At 37.7% G+C, this 20,902-nt stretch overlaps 1 protein-coding gene across 7 annotated transcripts in view; it reads right to left on the bottom strand.

The window, feature by feature from the left end:
- Positions 1-20,902, bottom strand: part of Pak5 (p21 (RAC1) activated kinase 5) — a 312,415-nt gene that overhangs the window by 271,001 nt on the left and 20,512 nt on the right. For 2 of the 7 annotated variants that reach the window (XM_085833821.1, XM_029474645.2), the window contains exon 1: positions 1,416-1,544. The exons of the other annotated variants lie outside the window; for them this stretch is intronic. The gene's annotated coding sequence lies outside the window, so the exon portion shown is untranslated. Of the gene's footprint in view, positions 1-1,415; positions 1,545-20,902 lie in introns of those variants that run through there. 7 annotated transcript variants of the gene reach the window in all.

Raw genomic sequence — 20,902 nt, 5'->3', positions numbered from 1 at the left:
GTAAACAGAGCTGAACACAACCAACTGAAACTCCTCCACCACAGAAGCAGAAAGGGAAGTGAGAAGACACTTATGACTATTGGCATGTCCAAAGATGTCCATAAAAATGTAGCTAATAAGGTGAGTTCTCTGGGATAAAAACAAGCCAGGTTACGTGGGAATATAAAGATAGCAGTGACATTGTCCCCAGTGCGAAACTCTATTTCCGGGAAACTGAAGGACAATGGCAATAACTTCAGTCCAATGCTAGGCCGGAGAAACAGAAAACAGCTAACTTTAAATTTTAAACTATTCCAAATTGGTGAGAAAAATAGAAACACATGGAAAGTGTGTGTGTGGGGGGGGGGGGGGCTGCAATCCGACCTGTGTGCAAACAAGACCTTCTGTTGTGAGGGAAACAGAGTGGGGAAGACTGGGGTGGGGAAACACAGCACCATGAGAGTTGATACAGGTGATGAATAAGAAGTTATGCTGGGTTTAGTAGTCAAGTGCGGGACTGTGCAGAGGGGTGAAGTAGCATAGAGTTTGGTGGTAGAGAGAAATAGCAGATGAGCTGGGAATTGTCATAGGACTCTGTCTGCATTGAGACCAGCTGTGTGCAGCTTATTTTTATCTTTATTTTTATCAGCTATGTATGAGTGGGAGGAGACAAGGGCTGGGGGAAATGTAGCACTCCACTTAAATAGGTTAGTGTTGATTTGTCTCATGCACTAGTCTTTGAGTGAGCATGTAGACTTTAGTATGGAGCTCTCTTAGATTTCAGGCAGAGGACAGGGATTCAGCAACATAGGAATATCTGGAAGTTCTCAGCAGAGATGAGTAAGTGGGTCTAGGGAAAGCAGGCCTGCTGCAGGGCAGGCTTCCCCACACTGCTGCTGCTTCATCACGACCCGTTTGTGCGTGAAACATTTTTATGATTGAAGATGTAGACATATAAACAAACCAAACATTTATCAATAAAATACCATAATTTCATTTATGCTCCAGTAAATATTTCATATACACATATTTTAACAAATAATTAAAGATGAAAGCTCATTCATGTACTAATGAGGTAATACGTTTGTTTATTTTGCACTAAAGAAAGCTTGTCTGAATATTCAGTATGGCTAGATGCAAAACATCTTTGGCAAAGTTGATTGATATTTTGGTTTTATATTTGTCAACACCAAGGATACCATTTTTATATTACAAAATGGCAGATTATAGTTGGGATCAGTATAGAAGCCATTTGACACTCTGTCCTATCCCAATCCAGACTTCATGTAACTTCTGTTTTATAACATTCAAGTCAACAACTCAAAGAGCAATGTGAACAAAAAAAATTCTAACACTATACTATCTATAGACATGTAAATATGATACACATAGAAGAATTATTATATGAACATATTAAAAAATATTAAGTCTTTTACCTTTCATAATTAAAGTGTTGTGTTTTGTCAGAGCAGAAAACTTTTCAATATTGCAGTCCATGACACACCAGTCTCTAGTCTGAAGTGAGGTGGTTTGGCCAGTATGTAAGGAAACATTCTTGTAAATTTTTTCCCCACAATACTTCTGTAATGGAGATTCGGGCAGAACAAACAATGAATGTGGTGAGCGAGCGGGTTTTAATGGAGACTTCTGTGGGGGGGGTGGGAATAAAGGAACGAGCTTGACACCTGTAGAAAGGTGTCACCTATGTAAGTGACAAACGAAAGCACTGAGATTTCATAACCATAAATTTATTATAAACATACAAGGGAGGGAAGAATACAAAGTGTAGGCTTAATTATCATGCTATTAATATAAGAATAGCTAGTAGCAAAATCAAGCTGTCTTCTGTAGTCCTTCCAGGCCTGGGGTCTGGGTTATCTGACATCAGATAGGTTTAAGTTAAGTCAACAGTCCCTGCCTCTCTGAGGTCTACACTGCTTCCAGGCTCTCATTTTCATGGAGATAACTCACTTTATCTACTCCTCTCATTTAAATTTCTAGCAGCCCTCTTTTCCAACCAAATGATTTGCATTGAGCTCTAAGTGTACAGTTAAAGGTCACTTTTGTTTTTAAAGTTTCAGTCTAAGCTAGCGATAGCACCACTTCCAAACGCCTCCTATCAGTGTTTGTGACTACTTGCTGTGAAGCTAAGCCAGCTTTTGGAACTCCATGCCAGCAGGATGACAGAGAGGCTGTACTCAGACCTTGTGATTGAAGCAGAACTGGTTTTGACAGAATGAAAAATATGACTAGCAAGTAAGAAACGAAGGAATAACAGCAGACCTGTCGCTTGAATGTATTATAAGAGTTTAGTGCTCCTTTGTAGTAGATTTGCTTCTGACTGCTCTGTGCCTGAAGTGGATGATCCTGGCCTAACGACCTTTGCCGTTCCTACACTATGCTTTCTATGAAGCCAATATATATTTTAACAGGTGACCTGCTATAAACTGCTTTTCTAAAGAAACCAACATCATAAACATGTCTGACTAGAATCCTGACATGAACCTCCCTCAAGTCGGGAGTTAGAGGTAGTAGTATATCATGCCCCCATCTCCAGATGCAGAGGTCACTGAATAAGTGAGGGTCAGGCTGGAGGCAAATGACATAAAGACACTTTCTGAAAATTCAAAAAGAAGGAGGAAAGGAACACTAGGCAGAAACATACACCTTGGGAATTAGCATGGTACATGCAAATGATTCTTCTAAAATGTACATTAAGTGCATAAATATGTTCTATGAATACCATGTTTTAATATAAATCCACATAACTACCACATTCCTATAAATATATAAGTTTAGATTCTTATGAAACTGTGTCATGAATTCAAGCCAGTAGGAAGCCTGCAAAGAAGCTTTGTCTAAAAGGTTGCCTTGTCACAATACCCTGGCTGGTCCGAAGCCCCTGACACAAATATTGCAGAGGTCTGCCTGGCCAAGCCTCAGTGAGAGATGAGCTTAATCGTCAAGAGACTTGAGGCCTCAGGGAGAAGGAGGTCTCTGGGAGGGAGGACACCCTCTCAGATATAAGGGAAAGGAGGAATGGGATGAGGAACTGTGGGAACAGGACAGATGTGGGGGGGGGGGCGGGGGGGGGCAGCAACTGGAATGTAAATAAATAAAATAAAATTTAAAAAGCTGCCTTGTCCAAAAAAATCTTATTTTTACAGAACTAAATATTTGAATATATTTAATATTTAATTTGCACTAACATCTAATCAGTAGTATTCGTAGTATATATTAAATTCATATATTAACATTTAATTATTGCTTAAATGTTCCACTCTGTGTTTTAAATGTATTAAAATATAAATATACTGAAATCTTCTATAACAGATTTCAGAATTTATATATGCAGTCCTCCTGTCTCTGCCTTCTCTGTGTTAGGATTGAAAGTGTAAATGAAGAAAATATCTAATAAAAAAAAAGAGTCGAAAGAAAGAAAGAGAGAGAGAGAGAGGGAGGGAGGGAGGGAGAGAGGGGGGGAAAGAAAGAAAGAAAGAAAGAAAGAAAGAAAGAAAGAAAGAAAGAAAGAAAGGAAGGAAGGAAGGAAGGAAGGAAGGAAGGAAGGAAGGAAGGAAGGAAGGAAGGAAGGAAGGAAAGAAAAAGTGTGGCTACTTGGGTTTGGGTGCTGGGGACCCAAACTGAGGTCCTCATGCTTGTTTCGTAAGCACCTTACTGAGCATCTCTTGAGCCACAAAATATATTGACAAGATCTTCAATTCAGTATCTGCACATAGTAAAACCATACTTATCAGACTAATAAAAACGACAGTTTGAATTAAAGTATCCAATGTTTAATTACTTGAGATATCACACACACACACACACACACACACACACACACACACACACACACACCATACACAAGTAAAATTAAATCAAACTGAAGGCTACTGAAATGCCACACACAAAAAAGAAAATACTGAAAGTTTGAGTATAGCTGCTTTGCCAAGAGTATGGTCTCAGGAAGTAAGAATAAGGAATGTCTAAAGCCAAAAGTCATTATGAAAACATTCTTGGCATGGTCTCTACTAAAGATGGCTGACTTCCCCTGATCTCATGGGACTATTCTCTGAGAGCCATAAGGAAGTTTCTTTAGGTCAGTCAGTATAGAAGAAAAAGTAACAAGGACTTTTTATTTGGATCTTGATTCCCACTAGTTAAAAATGTAGCCCCGTGGGACATTATTTTCCCTTCTCTATGTGCAATGTCTTATGTAAAAATGTCTCATATTACCCCATGCTTTGTATAGAAACAAGGGGCAAGAGGCAAGCAGCATATGGTTCAGACAGCATGTGATGTGTACCAGCTTGTGCCAGTGAGACAAGGGCTTGAGGCTATCATGAGCTGGTGAACACAGCAGTGACTGGAATAGGCAAGCGAAGGCAAGAGGCTCTGAAGGGCATATAAGAAGTGCACACTGTGGATTTCTTGTACAGGCAGGAGGAGAGAGCTAGTATGTGGCTATATCTGCTTAACAGGCGGTGAGTCTACAGGGACCCCAGATATCATTCACACTGCTTACCCACCAGAAGTTGGAACTTCATAAATGAGTAGAAAGAAAAATTTACAAAAAACAAAGACACAGAAAGAAAGATTCATGTGTTTATATTTGCAACAGCCTATGTATAGTATCAGTCTAGATGCTCATCAACAGATAAATGATTAAAGAAAATATCACTGGAATTTTATTCAGAAGAATGAAATTATTTGATTTTTTAAATTTTTAATATTTTTATTACATATTTTCCTCAATTACATTTCCAATGCTATCCCAAAAGTCCCCCATAGCGCCCCCCACTTCCCTACCCACCCATTCCCATTCTTTTGGCCCTGGCATTCCCCTATATTGGGGCATATAAAGTTTAAAATGCATTAAACAAGAAGTAAGTATGTAAAATAAATAGACCAAAGTCAGAATGATAATTGGGGTGTGTGTGTGTGTGTGTGTGTGTGTGTGTGTGTGTGTGTGTAGAAATGAATGACATTGAATGGAATAGAGATTATTTAGGGAGAAGAACACCAGCAAAAATATAAGAGAGGTAGACATACATAATTGATATAAGTGATATAAAAGTATGAAAATATCATAGTGATATTTATAGTTTATTTTTATGATAAAATGTTAATTAAAAGGTTACATCTAAGAGTTTTGACAGTATTATATAAAAAATACACTGTGGAAGAGAAGCCAATTTTTAAAATACCAAGTATCAAGACATTGTCATCCAGGAGTCATGGACGTGGGTACCTGAGATGATGAAACTCATTTTACAGGAACCCAGTGTCTACTCACTCCTCCATGTCTGGTGTCACAGATGACATATAAGGGCACATTATAGTGCATTTGAATGAGTGAGATGTACCAAAGTCCTTGTGAAATGGCCATTTTTCTAAGAGAATATAGGGAAAACTAGGGTCTCCTTATATGAAATATGTACTTATATCCCCAAAACCAGGAGAAAAAAGAAAAAAAAAAAGGAAGAAGCAACAGTAAACACATTCAGCTCCTAAATAGCTCTTCTCCGAAATGAATGCACGTCAAGTGTATGTTTGAAAAGCTGATGTAACACAGCGCCTGCGATTTCTCTAAGCCACTTCTCAGTCAATCAGCATGCAATTATGTATCTACATGAAAGTATCAGCCCCAAGAGAAATATAAGCTGCCAGAAGTTGTCTTTTAGAAAAGTGAGCATTAAAATAAATGGAAACACTCTTCAAAAACCAGCAAGTCCCCCTATCAGCCAAGCTGTTCTTTTGGGGAAACCTAGACATCAAATGCTGAAGACTCATTTAACACCACACACCCAGTTAGGTCAGGTGAAGCATCACCCATCAACTGGAAGAATTTAGCATCTCTATATTATGAAAGTAAATGGAACACAAAACTGAAATAGGAACCTCCGGTCATCTCCTTCATCCTTATAGCATCGCAGAGATTCATCATGCACCCCCACATAGGAAATACAGAACACACACACACACACACACACACACACACACACGCACACACATGCACACACATGCATGTGCGCACACACACACATATATACACATACACACAGAGTTACACAAACAAACAGACACACATGCACAGAAACACAAGTATACATGCATCTTGGGTAATGTACCTATGGTTAATGAGTTTTTGACAAAGTTGCCAGGGTAAATAAATTTTGAAAGAACAGTATTTTTGACAAATGGTGTCAGGACAGCTAAATACCTCCAAACAAAGGAATTAATTTAACCTTCCTTATTTCATATCATACAGAAAATTTAACAAGAAAACAAACCAAACACTGATCTAGAAGGTAAAACGGCAACACTCTTAGAATAAGATATACATAAGAAATAAATCTGCAGGACCTTGAGTTCATCTTTGTATAGCACACCATAATTACAAAGAACTAAAGAAAAATAGATAATTACAGATAGATTTCCCTTTGTCACAATTTTAAGATTTTTGTCAAAAGACCTCTATCTAAGGAGTGAAAAGACACCCACAAATTGTGGGGAAAAAAATCCACAAATCATTTTCTGACAATGGTATTTTGTTAGTTATTTTTGTCATTGCAACCAAATACCCAACAGAAATATCTTAGTAGGATTTGTTTTGACTTGTGATTGGAAGAGTAACATTCCATCCTGGTGAGGAAATGCATGATGATAGGTGGTACCATGGTGGAGGGGACATGTGGCATCTGCTTGTTATGTGGCAGAGGTGGTGCCAGAATTAAGGCCAGAGGATAAATCTCAAGGTGTGCCCTCAGTGCTTGAAGCTTCCCAAATAATGACCCCAGCTCTGGATCAACTATTTAAATACATAAGTCTGTGGGATGGGACATTCACATTCAAGCCATAGCATTCTGCTCTTGTGCTCCATCAGGGCATGTCCATTTTGAAAGGCCCCATAATTTTACAGTTCCAGTGCTATTGAAAATTCCACAGTGTTTTCTGAGACTCAAATCAATTTATTAACAGTGAGACCTTGTAAAGTCAAAACCCAAGTTATAAGCTATATACTTCCACTGCATAAAGTTACAGAACAAATATTCATATTATGCAGGGAAAGAATGGGGACAAAGCAAGGAAAGGCCAGACCAAGGCAAGACCTAAATCTAGCAGGTAAATACTAAACTTCATAGTACTACCCTATCCAGCAGATAAATGGTCAATGATCTGGACATCAGCTACTGGAGAAAGGTCTATGAAACAGCTTCAATACCAGACACATAAGCACATAGAGTGTCTCTTAGAGCTGGGCTCCAGTCTCTACTTGTAGTTTCCCTTATTAAGCATCTTATATGACATGGCCTCTATAGTATTTTGTTATCTCCACTGCAACTTGGCCCTTACCTTTATAGCACCTTGTACAGCTCACCTAGGAACTCCATATGAAGCCTGACTCACGTGGAACACAGGCACAGTAATCTGTGTGTGCCTTGTGGGTATTCCTGGGAAAAATGCTTCCATAAACGTCCCTATTAGAGCAGGGTGCCTGGAAGCTCTCTTCTTGGGCACTCTCTTTTCAAACCAGTGTACAATCTTACTTTCTAGAGACTTGATGGGTCTTGGCCCTTAAAGAATTATTCCTATTGTAGTAGTTCAGATGAAACATTTCTCTTTAGTTGCTCTAATATCTTTGATGATCACTATAGCTTTATTGATGATGTTAACTTTACTCATACTATTTTTCTGCCCAAACTACTCATTGTTCATTGTTATTGGCATGACACAGTGTCTCTCACTGAACTGGAGCTCCATTGTTTTCAAGCTCTCATGACTGCCATTGTGTCAGTTTCCTCTTGTGGATAGAAGGATTATCAGAAGCTTAAAACAAATACATCATTTTATACTTCCCAAATGGTACCTCAAGTGTAAAGCGAGGTGATGACAATTGCTTTATCTGAAGACTGAGGAAAATTAACATTTCCTTGATATTTCCACATTTGATAGGTTAGCTATTTGTCATTTTCACACAAGTCAGTCATCTGTCAAGAGGGAAGCTCGATTAAGAAAATCCCTCCATTTTCCATAGCAAGCCTGGGAAGTGGGGCTCTTGACAGCGCCTGGGGAGGTGGTCCAAGCTCTGCACATGGTGTGGTGGCTCACAACTTTAATCCCAGCACTGGGGAAGCAGAGGCAGGGAGATCTTTATGAGTTTAAGGCCAACCTGGTCTACAGTTCCAGGCCAGCCACAGCTACAAAGTGAGACCCTGTCTCAAAAGAAAGGGGAGGAGGGCACTGTGCAAGCCATGAAAAACAAGCCCATATTCAACCTTTCTCTATGACTCTGATTTAGTTCCTGCCTCCAGCTTCCTACTTTGAGTTCCTGTCCTGATTTTGCTTCATGATTGGCCATTATCAGAATGTGTAAGCCAAATAAACCTTCACCCGACTCTCTCACTTGTAGCTTTTGGTCTTGGTGTTTTATTACAGTAATAGAAAGCTAGGACACACATTCCTTGTTTGTGACCCCCTCCATCTCTAGAGAACACCATTCTCATCCTTACATCCATCATGGCCTCTTCTCCCCGATTTATCACTTCCTGTTTAAATCTTACTATTTTTGTATGAATGTTTTGACAGCCATTTTGTTGGTGTATCATGTGTAATGCCCATAGAGACTAGAAGAGAGCATCAGATCCCTTAGAAAAGGGATTATAGGATAATAGGTAGTGAGCTACAATGTGTGTGCTTGGAATCAAACCCAGATCCTCTGGAAGAGCAGCAAGTGTTCTTAATCACTGAGCCATCTCTCCACTGAGTTTATCTCTCTTTCATGTATCTTGTGGGGATATTTGCGATTACTTTGTGCTCACCTGGATCATATAGGATACTTTCCATACTGTGAACATTTTTTAGTTAACTACATCTGCCAAGTCTATTTGCTACATAAACAAATGTGATTTTGTAGATGAAGGGGCTAGAATGCAAACATACCTGGTGGGTGATTTAGTCTGTCTCCCAGACATTCTACTTTATATATTATATATTTTTATTATTCTATAGCCTTTAATTCAAACACCATCTCATTTCCCCATTTTAATAACCAATGCCTTTAATATAAGATATTGCTATGAAAGATATTGACAAATATTAATGGTTTACAAGAATATATAGCATCCACCCCACACTTCTAGTTGGAAAAAACTACCTAGAAGAACAATTTGAAGTGTATCTTGTAAAATTGTGATGTGCAATGTAGGCCCCAAGCCCCTTGATACATACCCTAGTGTAACTGATATCCACACAAACACATGTTCAGCAATGTTCGAAGTGGCATTGTTTATAGTTGGCAGAAGTTAGAGTTAAGAATGCACATGTTAGAGACTGGGTGGATAGTATCCATTCCCTATTTCTCCCTCAGAAGATAGAGATTATATTTGCCAGTTTCCCATGCAGTTAATTTGGGGTTATATAGCAAAGCTTGGACCAATTCAAAAGGATTAAATGATGGCTCTCCTTCTGTCCCCCGAAAAAAAATCTTGCTTGGTAGCATACTTTGCAGCATAGCATTCAGCTGGATCTTTCAGGGACAGACTGAAGAAGAGGTAGGAAATGACAATGATGCAGGAGGAAGAGGCTGCGAGCCAGAGTCAGCACTCACTTGGGAAGCTGTCTATCCAGAAGCCGTAAGCTGGAAGGAACCTTATGCACACAAGAATCAGCATTTTTATTGTGAGCTTCTGGTATTATATTAAGAGCAGGTGTGTTGTTTACTTTGACTGGAGATTATACAGTAGAGAGCAGATAGAAAATGGTTGAAGCAAGGAGTGAATTCAGTGAACGTTAGTGATTAGCCCTCAATGTGTCCTAATGGCTGGATTTATAGACTGGTGAGTATTGTTGCAAGCTGTGCTGTGTGTAAAATGGAAGCGCTGCACTAAGGTTACTAGCACATAATATATCTGCACATGTTCAAAATTACCAACAGAGGAGGACGTGCAAAGAAGTGCACAGAAACTATACGCGTTAAAATTAAATTTTTAAAAAAGTAAAGTGTTAGCATATGAACCAGAGATTCTACTTCTGCATATACACTTAAGAAAACTAAAGGCATATGTTCACATATACATTTATAAGTGAGAATTCTAAATATTCATACAATGAGCACTATTCAGAGTAGCCCCCAATGAAAACTGCCCCGATGTCCATGAGCTGATAAAAGAATAAAGAGAAATGTGGGATGATAGAGAAACAGAAAGTCAGTTATCCATAAAAGTGAAATAGAGTCGCATGCTGTAGACAGATCTTGAATGCATTGTGCTAAGTGAGAAAAAAGTCACAAAAGATCACACATTATACAACACCATCAAAGCATAATATTTATAACATGCACATACATCATGACAGGATGCAGAATGTTTATGGCCTAGGACTGGTGTTGGAGGGCTGATGGAATTAGGGAGATACTGCCAAGGGTAATTCGGTTTCTTTTAAAGTTGAAAATGTTCTGAAAATAGGCAACAATAAAGGTTGTACAGCTCTGCTGGAATTATGCAGCTTAGTTATTGGAAACATGAGTTGTATATAAGTAAAACTAGTGTGTATACAATCAACAGGGAGATAAGGCAATAGCATATGGGAAAATCTCACTAAAGAACAATCTTAACGGTCACATGCTATTTCGTTCACTGGATCCTGGGTATTTGGATGACCATTGTATTATTCTTTCAATTTTGTATGTGGCTTATTTATAATAAACGAAATAGAATATAATACTTCCATAAGGGAAATAGAGTCTTGACCAGTATTTTTAAAAAAGCCAGCATCACCTCTTGTTCTCAGCCAACATCCTAATCTTCAGGAGGGCTCCTTGCTTGTGAAGTAACATGTCAGCCAATATACTAAATTTTCTACATATATATACTAGATTAGATACACATAAAAAAAGCTATGGGAAGACACAGGGCTCAGAGACTTGAGAAAGTTCAACAGACCATGGAAAATAGCTGAGTGATTTTGTTGAATAGCCCAGTTTGAGAGCAGCAGATTCCACTCTTTTGTTGGGTAATCCAATGACTAGGATGCTAAGATTTGGAGATAACTGTCTTCTAGAAACCAAGAAGGAGAAAATGAGACTATAACAGGAGACTAAAATCAAAGTAGCAAATTCTTCCTCTTCTCTCTGGACTTCAATCCAGTGCATAGCCAAACCCCCATTGTCTAATCTACTTAGAGTTTAAATATGGCTCTAGTCCACACTATCAAATCATATGTGAGCAGCTTTATTTCACTATAATTGTTCTATCTGTTGCAGATTGACTCTTCACAGGAGGCTTAAACTTTTATGCTTGTTTGTTTGTTTATTTTACTAAACACAAAACTCTGCAAGATTTGTGTGTGTGTGTGTGTGTTTCAAATTGTCTACTCTAGTCCTCAAAAGCACCTCAGCACATGATTTGATTTTTTTCTGTTTTGTGGTGGTTTTAATATGATTGGCCCATGGACTGGCACTATTAAAAGGTGTTCCACTTGTTGGAGGAAGTGTGGCACTGTGGGGATGAGCTTTAAGAAATCTCCCTCCTAGCTTCCTGGAAGCCAGTCTTGCCCTGCTTGCCTTTTAATCAAGATATAGAACTCTTGGCTCCTTCAGCACCATGCTTCCTGCCTTGATGATAATGGACTGAACCTCTGAACCTGTTAGCCTGCCCCAGTTAAATGTTGTCCTTTAGAAGTGTTGCTCTGGTCATAGTGTCTTTCGCAGCAAAGAAACCCTAACTAAGACAGCAACTCTTGTATATATGTAAACCCCGTTCCCTTAAAACTGTGAACTATGAGCATATGAATGTGTCTCTGTGTGTAGGTTCCTGTGCAGGCTAGAATATTTGATCCCCTAGAACTGGAATCACAGGTATCTGTGAGTCATCCAATAAGGGTCCTATGGGGAACTGAACTTGATTCCTTTGGGAAAGCAGTATGTGCTCCTAAGCACTTAGCTTTCTATCCAGCCCCAATGATTACAGCTTATTTTAAAGGACACAACTGAAAATCCAAATAAAGATTTATTTAGGACGAAATCTGGAAAGTTCCACAGCATGTGAGTTTGTGTCTATGATACTGGAGTACACCGCTCTCCAAATGCTGGAATGTGTTCACAACCCAGAGGCTTCCCAAACCCCACTAGATGGTGTTTATATGAGGACTTCATTAAGCAACCATGACTGTGTTCTTGGTGCCTGACTTTTTTTCTATTTCCATCCTTCTGAGAAAGAGAGACTGGGTATTAAAGTTCAAGGCTTCTGACTATGGTTTGGCCTCTCTGGATACTAGTCCTTATCCTACAGACAGCTGGGAGCTTTTGGCCCAGGGTTCTCAGCATTTCAGATGTTTTCCTGATACTTGAGCTATCCCAAAGGTTTTAAGAATTCTCTGTGTCAGAAACCAAGAAAAGACTACCAAATGTGAAAAAAAAAATGAGTTGTAAGATTTAAAAACAAAGAACAATGAAAAACCTTCACCTTGTCTTAAATTCTGGAAGTTGGAAGCAGAGGCAAGCAGATCTCTGCAAGTTCAAGTCTAGCCTAGCCTACATAGAAAGTTCTAGGCCAGCTAGAACACAGTGATACTGTGTCTCAAAATCATGAAACAAAACCAAGATGAAAAATAAAATACAAACAAACAAAAAATTTATCTTTAAGGATTCAGCAATTCTCAGTAATTTTAAGTTATTTTGCTGCTTTCTAAATATTTGTGTTTATACTTATATACTCAGGCTGCTCCTAGCCTTGCTTAGGGGTTTCTTTTCATGTGAGAAGTAGTCAATACAGAAATCTATAAGTAGTCAAAGAATAAGCGACTGTGAATACTCAGCATGGAAAGAGATCAACTCATTCCCTGATCCAGCCATCTCCCCAGGCTTCCTCCTAGCAACATTTAGGAACCATTGAGGAAGAGGAGACAGAAAAAAATGTAAGAACCATTGAATGGGGAGGGGTGTCATAAAATAGTGGCATCTCAACAAGACATGACTATTAAACTTATGAGGTCACAGCAGCTGTGGTTACCTGAAGAAAATCTGCACAAGATCAAGTAAACCAAAACTTCACCATAGCTTGAGGGAGACACTAAATTCCTACTTCTTATTAAGCAGCCATTGGCAGTTAGAAGCTACAAAGGGAAGGAAAACTATTCTTCTCTGGGTGTGTGTTCACTGATAAGTTGTTGTCCATGGTCTAACTATGGTCTCTAAACCTATACATATATATGCCACACAAATTGAATATATTGGGTTATGAGAAAATGAAAACTTTGGAAGAGGAACTGGGAGAGTATTAGCCAGTTGGAGGGGAGATATGGGGTGGGGGGGATTGTGATGATGGTGATGATATTTCATGTATACATGTATTAATTTCTCCAAGAAACTGTTTTTATTATAAATTATTTGCATAATATCTTATTTCATTCACATATTTGTACACTGATGTACTACTTTATTTAAGCCAATTTCAAATCAACTCATACTTAAAATTTAATCTTATTTATTGAATGTAGATTTGTGACATCACAGATTTGGTGTGGTACTTATGTTCACTACATAGTACAAATAATTAAATGTGTCGATTTTGGTGATTTATATAAGTTTGCGGACTACTTAACACAAAGTACAACTACCTGTTGGAAAATTTACTTGGGAAATCTGTAAGGTTCGATTTTCCTCTGAGAAGCCTCTGTCCTCTAGGGTTGTAAAGCTTTGATAAAGCTTATTACAGCATTCGACTGACCTCTCTCATGACATTTTATTTTGTAAGCATTTTCCTACTTGGAAGCTCTACCATTCATAGCTAAAGTTTGTTGCCACACCCTCCCCAGACTCATTCCTTTTCCCTCACTGTCTGTCCCTCTCTGTTCCTTCCTCCTTTGCAGCAGGGTTTGGAGATGCCCTGTGCCACCTGCAATGATTTCTACAACACTGATGTTTTTGATGTGATGCAGATCAATTAAACCACATTCCCATGGACTGGGCCTTAGAGTATATCCCTCAGGGGTCCACCGGTGATGCCCTCTTGCTTCCTGAGAAAAACACAAGCAGAGAAGAAGAAAAAAACAGTCCAAGAATGTGTGAGAGTCTGCACTTAGGTAAGTGTATGCACAAGGCAGATTGTTTTGACAACCCAGAAGCACTGATGCATATTTCTTGCATCAAGACATGACAAATTCCAAATAATTTAACCAGCTATTGAGAAAATGTCCTAGTTGTAAAATGCACCCTGCCTTTGACTATCTCAAAGGATAATCAATTTCTGCAATATACTAATAGATGACTAAATTCTTTTATTACTTCCTATATGTAAGTGTAAAATTGCAAAGTTAATATTCATCAGACACATGTAGCTATTTACATGAGTTTACAGTCAGGCATATGTATGTAAACAGGACTACTGCATATTCAGGAGTGAGGTGTCGAAATGACTCTAAAGTTGCAAAGCACTATGCAAGTCAGTTCACAAAAAGACATCTGGCCGCACATTAGCAGCAGCAGTGGCATAATCACATGTACAGATACCACGATGTACTGCAAACTTTTATGTGTTCTGTGCTGCCAAAGGACTGCTTGGAGGCTTTTTTAATGGTATGGAATATTCAAATTAACACGATGAACACCAGATTGTTTACAAAGTGCTGGCCAATGATAGTCTCCCTGCAAATTAATCTGGCTCCAAATGTCAAATTTCATTTCTTGTATGTGACATCATAAAAATTTTCACACTTTTCTTCTTGAAGCCACTTTCCAAAGACAATGCAGTAATTCTTAAATGCTACTAAAATATTCATATTCACACAGATAGATGATTTTCCAAAGGAAATGGATGTTTCTTATAATTTTGGAGTAAAGGAGGGGAAGAAGGCGATTATTATTATTACTATTATTATTATTAAAACACAATCTGGTGCAAACTAAATTGCTAGGTGAACCCATAGCAATTCTACTAGCATGAATTTGGTCAACTGCAGAATCCATAAACTTAATCAATGTACATCATACATATCAGTGTGTGTGTGTGTGTGTGTGTGTGTGTGTGTGTGTGTGTGTGTGTGAGCAAGGTGTCCCTTTTATGTGTGGTTAAACAAGTTCAACACTGAGTTAGGAGCTACAACCATGGGACAAATGTTTTCACTGTAGTGAAAACTGTATGACTCTGTATGACTCATGCCCACAGAACAAAACAAGCATGGGTTCACATGTACATTTGAATATATGTAATTCTTTCAAACTATTATCTTTAATCAGGTTTCAAACTTTTAAATGTAACATGTATCCCCAAACAAGTGAAACAGTGCAAAGTTGGGTAATCAAAGAACATATACTTAAAGCCTCATTCTAAAAATGAGTAAAAATTTTGAATAACTACTCTACCAAAGAAAATAATATAAATAGCAATTAACACATAAAAGCATGCTAAGCATCACTAGTCATTACAAAAATGTATATTCTAGTGCTATAAAGTATCGTCACAAACACTAGATGGCTAAAATGAAACTCTTGTTATACCAAATATATTTAAAATAAAATAACAATGAAGCCACATGTTGGGTTAGTTTGTTGCTATAAGGGTGGAAATGATACTCATTTTTCAAACTTGGAAGTATTAATAGCTCTGAATTAACAAGAATGAACTACATAAGTCAAATTGTTGGGCAAAGACAACACAGGTAGAAAGAATGGCAAATGTGGTCATAGGATGATTAAAAAGAGAATGTCATGGGATGAAGAGAGGAAATAAGTTGGCACATGTCATAAAAAGGTACCATAGGCTAGAAGATAAGAATTGATCCAATGGAAAATATTTAAAAATATTTGAATAATGTACATTTTTCTATATTTTTAAACTTATTTCAGTCACAATTTTATTCATTGGTGAGATGGCAATAATTCATCATTTATTGTATATAAAAGACTTAACACAGCATCTAGCATAACTTGAAATATGGTTATGTTGAGGCTGGTGCGAATCTCAGTGTTTAAGAGCAGTTGCTGCCCGTAGAGATGACCTGAGTTCAGTTCCCAGCACTCAGCGGTGGCTCACATATGGCTCACATAGTGGATTTCTATAATTCCAGTTCCAAGGGGTCTGGTATTATCTTTTGGTCTCTGTAGGTATCACATATGTATGTGTTGTAATTCATATGAGTATGTAAAACATCCAAGCATTAAAATAAATATAAAAATCTTTTTAAAAGTCTGTGGTTTTATTACCATGTCTTATGGGATTTCAGAGCCCAAGATTTGGATGGTGTACCATTATTTTAAGAGTAATAGGAAATTTAAAATGCTGTTAGTTATAATGGAAATAGATATGAGAGATGATAATGGAGCTAAATATGATAACACTGTCTTACATGAACAAATAACTCTGAAAATACCATAATGAAATCTATTATTTTTAAAGTTAATATATGCTAATAAACAAAAATCACTCTAATGATTTAAAAGCTTTGATTCCCTAGGTTTGGGGATTTAGCTTTTCATCTTATGCCATGTCTTAAGTATGCACAAAACCAAATATATAAGCAAAAAAAGAAAGAAAGAAAACAAGGAAAGAGAGAGAGACAGAGAGAAAGGAAAGAAAGGAAAGAAAGGAAAGAAAGGAAGAAAGGAAGGAAGGAAGGAAGGAAGGAAGGAAGAAAGAAAGAAAGAAAGAAAGAAAGAAAGAAAGAAAGAAAGAAAGAAAGAAAGAAAGGAAGGAAGGAAGGAAGGAAGGAAGGAAGGAGAGAGAGAGAGAAAGAGAGAGAGAGAAAGAAAGAAAGAAAGAAAGAAAGAAAGAAAGAAAGAAAGAAAGAAAGAAAGAAAGAAAGAAAGGAAGGAAGGAGAGAGAGAGAAAGAGAGAGAGAGAGAAAGAGAGAGAGAAAGAAAGAAAGAAAGAAAGAAAGAAAGAAAGAAAGACAGAAAGGAGAGAGAGAGAAAGAAAGAAAGAAAGAAAGAAAGAAAGAAAGAAAGAAAGAAAGAAAGAAAGGAAGGAAGGAGAGAGAGAGAAAGAGAGAGAGAGAAAGAAAGAAAGAAAGAAAGAAAGAAAGAAAGAAAGAAAGAAAGAAAGGAAGGAAGGAAGGAGAGAGAGAGAGAGAGAGAAAGAGAGAGAGAGAGAAAGAAAGAAAGAAAGAAAGAAAGAAAGAAAGAAAGAAAGAAAGGAGAGAGAGAGAGAAAGAAAGAAAGAAAGAAAGAAAGAAAGAAAGAAAGAAAGAAAGAAAGAAAGAAAGAAAAGAGAGAGGGAGGAAGGGAGGGAGGGAGGGAGGGAGGGGGGAGGGAGGGAGGGGGGGGGAGAAAATGCTCTGAGTTCTTCCTGACATGTTTCCTCATTCACAGTCTTATTGTTCTCTTATGTTTGAATTCAGGACCTGAGACTCCATTCACTCTGTTGACACTCTGGAGAACATGAAGATAGCCACCAGAAAACCACATGAAACTTTTGTTGTCTCTATTCTTGGACATATTAATCTGACTTAATATCTGCATTAAAAATTTGACTATGAATGTTTCCCAACATTCCTTGGGTAGTTCTGGGAGTAAAAATCTGGGAATTATGACTACCAATTATGTTACTGGGCTATGGTCCCACCCTGACAAGGCTCTCTAAATGCATATACTGAAGTCTAGACCAAACTCATTGTTCTGGCCCCAGAGCTGTATGCTCCCAGATTTTCGTGAAATAATAAGCACTTTCACATGTGGAGTCCTGTATTGCAGTTCTGTGTCTGCTAACTCTTCTTTCCTTCTCATCGTGGTCTCTGTCTAGTCTTAATAATGTTGAAAAGTTTACTATAGCAATTCTCTTCGTTTCTGTTGTTTGACATTTTCCTTTTTGCTGCCCACTAGCATAATAAACTCAATCATACCAAATTACTAAAAGGAAAATAAAATCCAGTGCCTTTCTACTGAACAAACTAAATGACCACTCTGACCTGACTCTGAAATAACTCAAACCAGGAAGCCACTTCTCCAGTCATTGAAACCAGGCACACAGGCTTCTCAAACAGAAAACATAAAAGATATATGCCATGGAGAGAGCTCAGTCACATAAGATGACTCTCTAAATCTCAAGAATTTCTGTGTAAGACCAAGTCTGCTTAAATAAAAATGCTGAATAATAGAAGACTAGAAGACTAGAAGTCTGGGGTCAGTATTGTGACTGCAGCTTCTGGAGGTAGGCATAACTGGCTACAGTCAGAAAATGGTGATTTTTTTAATTATACTTCTCTATATCCTGTTTCATCACCAGAAACATAGGGGTTGCCAAAGTACAATCCTCAGGGGTTATTATAAGTAGTACCAACATAGGAAGAACGAAGCAAAGGTTGCCTGCGTTATTAGTTAATGCCAATTTGATTCATTACTCTTATAAGACTATAGAATACACACTCATATTTCTCAGTGTTCATGAAACTGTTTCCAGATGAGATTAGCATGTGAACCCATAGACTTAGTAAAGCCAATGCCCCTCAATAAGAGCTATATAAATAAGGATAGTGTAAAAATGATAGTTTATAACTGAAGTGGTTACTCCAGTAGATAGAACATTAAGCTTGAAATTGTCATGCTGTTTTTTATTTTAAGTTTAACTTGGCTGTGGGATGAGTGGGGTGTGTGTGTGCACGCACACAGGCACACATGCCAAGACATGCAATTTCATGGAGTTGGTTTCTTCATTCTAATTTTATATCTCTTGGATGGGGAGGGTACATGGATCACTAGTCTTGCACAGAAAATCCCTTTACCTTCTAAAGCCTTCTTCCCATACCCTTAAAAGAGTATACTGGGCTAACCTTGAACTCAGAATCCTTCTGCCTCTGCCTCTTCAGCATATCCTACTTGCATATACCTATAACTAGTAGGTAGCTGCTAAACAGTATAAAAGATGTCCTATCCAATTGAAAGGCTACCAAACGAGTATCAACAAAGGTCTTTATAGATAGTTAACAAGAGTATACTAGACATCTACTATTGTGTTCAACACAACTCACTCATCTCTTTGTCCCATATTCTCTATTGATCTTCTAGTATATGGCAGCTCTTAAAGAATATCCACTAGCTCCACCATTTGGGTCAGGATGATAGCAACTGAATACAACAGAGTTCTATGATTGTTAATTTTTGAAGGAAGTAAGACAGCTTGTCAACTTGCATGGCTAGGAAGGGTCCATACAGAGCGTGGAATCCAGTGACCCAAACATTATAAAAACTGCTTTTTCATACACAGAGATCTCAAGGTTAGTGTCCATAATTTATATGAGATTCCAAACCAGACAGCTTCAGATTAAAGACATCACAGCAGGTGAAGGCTAAATGTGACTGGTGTCCTGCAACAGAACTTTCCATGAAGGGTCACAGAATACTGAGAGTCATTGTCTACTTCTGTCACAAAAATCAGCTGCCTTTTCAAATTACTCTGGCTGTTAAAAGCATTAACATTAAAAGCATTCATAGAAAGAAAGCAAAGAAAGGAAAAGATTACAAATTTAAAATAAGTAGCCCTCTCCTATCGTCTTGTATATCCTGTTCACTCTGGGACTGGCCCGAAAGAAAGTTTTCATGAGACATTTTTCTAGAAGGAAAGAAAGGCTGAATACTTTCATGGAATAGAAAATAAGGTTATAGATTCTTTCTAAGGGCAACTTGGAATTCTACAAAGAAATAAAAAGAACAAAGAGATAAGATTCTTTGCTTGACTAAATCTACTACAGACTCCTATACTTATGCTTTTATGAGTAAGACCCCTCTGTGCACTTACTTATAAAGCCCAACCATTGAAAACTACCACACTAAGTGACGTAGTAAGTCTTATCACTCTTGATGTCTGACCACCCTTCTATAACGCAAAGGATACTTCTAATTGTCCTGCTTGATCTTCAGAAGGAATTTTGCTATGTTGGTTGACCTAGAATCTTTGTTTACCTTCAGCTAGCCAAGGTTCCCTCTTTTGATAATTTTCAAGCATTGGTCCTCCCTGCTTTTTTCCTCTCCAGTCCCACCTTCACAACATATATTTAGACAAAGCTCTTCCTCACTGCAAATGTCTATTGCCAAGGACCTAATACATTTTGAGATGCCTATGAATATTGTCTTTTAAAATGTTAAATAATGCCTTAACAAATATCATAGATTAAGTATCCTCTTTAACACATCAGCAGGAGAATATTACCACATAAGGCTGTGTCTAGAAAGAGGCTAATGTTCTACAACACTCAATAATGCAAAACATTTCAGGGAAGCAAATAAGCCTAGACAGACAAGACTAATGTCCCTACCTAATCAGTGAAATTATCATAAAGTACATAGCTGGTAATAGTCTACAGAGAATACTGGAAGTGTCATGGTCTCAGGGGTCCTGAAAGTAATCACAAGTGAAGATGTAACATTTGCTACTTTCCCATGCATTGGTGAATATACACAAACAAACAAAATAGTGGTTGTATCACTTTTAATATGTAACATGAATAGCAAGACTACAGAAGTAACATAAACTATGATCTATTCCACAACTAAATAAATCAAAATAGTACATATCTACCTCCAATGTTAATTTATAATACGAATTTCTCAAATTTGAACTGTTACAATGAGCAAGAATCTGTGTAGAATACTACAATGACATATCTCATAAGTCACTGAAAGAATAGATTCTATATGAGAAATCTTCAGGGGGGAGTGTACAGGATAAGGGCTGGGTATGTATATTACATACTAGTTCAGAGTGACATTTCCTCACTAGCTCACTATAAGTTCATTTCTCTGAACATCCTTTAGAATGTAATTTTACCATTGATTTTTCTCCCATTAAGTTAGATTTCAAATATGCAAATGAATCTTCATTTTTAACTCCAGTACAAATCGGTATATCAACACAAATCTATTTCTTACCAAGCTCCAAAATAGAAGCATCAGTATAATGGGAAATTAGGATAAAAAGAGGAAAAGCCAAGATAA

Source organism: Mus caroli, unplaced genomic scaffold, assembly GCF_978045245.1.
Source record: "Mus caroli unplaced genomic scaffold, Mus_caroli_1 scaffold_2, whole genome shotgun sequence".
NCBI lineage: Eukaryota > Metazoa > Chordata > Mammalia > Rodentia > Muridae > Mus > Mus caroli.
The sequence above is the reverse complement of the archived record's forward strand: the minus strand, read 5'-3'. Positions and strand labels throughout refer to the sequence as shown.